Source organism: Limulus polyphemus, unplaced genomic scaffold, assembly GCF_000517525.1.
Source record: "Limulus polyphemus unplaced genomic scaffold, Limulus_polyphemus-2.1.2 Scaffold2650, whole genome shotgun sequence".
Taxonomy (NCBI): Eukaryota; Metazoa; Arthropoda; class Merostomata; order Xiphosura; family Limulidae; genus Limulus; species Limulus polyphemus.
The window spans coordinates 115,361-116,695 of record NW_013668260.1 but is presented as its reverse complement, the minus strand read 5'-3'; the positions used below and the strand labels follow the sequence as shown (position 1 = coordinate 116,695).

At 29.0% G+C, this 1,335-nt stretch overlaps 1 protein-coding gene across 1 annotated transcript in view; it reads right to left on the bottom strand.

Annotated features, from left to right (window-relative positions):
• LOC106467533 (oxysterol-binding protein-related protein 8-like) overlaps positions 1 to 1,335 on the bottom strand; it is a 113,877-nt gene that overhangs the window by 24,988 nt on the left and 87,554 nt on the right. The window lies entirely within an intron of this gene.

Genomic DNA, 1,335 nt, shown 5'->3' with positions numbered 1-1,335 from the left:
CAATTTTAAAATTGTTAAACTTAATTCAGAAACTGTGAATGTCACTATTTTTTTCTCCAGAAAAACAACAAATATATCTGTCAGTTTTATGTATTTATGGGCTGGATTATTTACAGTAGGTATCTGTGACTTGTTGAGATAAATTTCAACAATAAACAAACAGCACACAGTTCACTTGTTTTAAAATAATATATTAAAATAAGTCAAATGTATATATAAATGTTCGTTACACTGTTGATTATCATAGTTGTATCCAGAGCTTTAGATAATTGTATTTTTTTTTTTGTCAAAGTCCACAGAGGCTGGTTAAATAACTTTAGAACACAATTTGACAAGACAAATTCTTCTTCTCTGTTCTGTTATTACAATACAGTCTGTGATAATGTCACTTTAAGAATTGCCACCATACATACTTTATGGATAAACTCACAATCACGCAATCTAGATCTAACTCTATCGAACTAAATATTTATACCCTGACAGAGATCTAGAGCATTCCACACAAAACTAGATGTTATGATGCAATAATACTCAATTAAAACAACATGAAAAACTCAGAAGGTTCTAGAAACATGAAACAATAAAATAACAATCACCAACTGATAACTATTGAACTACACAACATATGATTTATAAACAGTTACGTAAACAAACTTGCGATAAACTATGGCTTCTAAAAAGAACTAAATTTAACACTCATGCTATATAAACCATTTAAATCATAACTCTCTCATTAAACTTTGACTGAAACAGTGGAGTATATCTAACAATAAGCCCCTCTTCAATGTGAAATAATATATAATATTTTTTTTGCATATAGTATTTTGAAATTAATATATGTCGGAAGGTCTTAAGAAAAGCTATTATGAGTTTTTAGCTGCACTCAAGCTAACCTCACTAAGCTTTACTTCAACTGTTGTGGATACTTCCTATAAATCCTCATCTACTTTTTATGTTTAACTATTATTACATTATTGCTCAAACTGGATCTTACACCTTGAAATTAAATTTTACAAGGTCATGCAAAGTGGACATTTAGACTACATAACTTTTCTGAAATAATTATTCATTAATGTACAATAGCAACTTATAATAATCAATATTTTTTATCAGTATTTTGTTATAAAGTATAAAGTCCAGATGGGTTCTCAGTTTGGATAACAACCATGAAGGAATCCAACTAAAAAGAATAACCTAAATGTCTAAAGCAACCAAAAAGCTGAATCAAAAATCTCTGAGATACTGAACATGCTAAAAAGCAATGACATACAAAAAAGAAAGAGCCAATAAGAGAGTCAAACAAAAAACGACATGAAAGGTTCAGCAGTTGGAGAG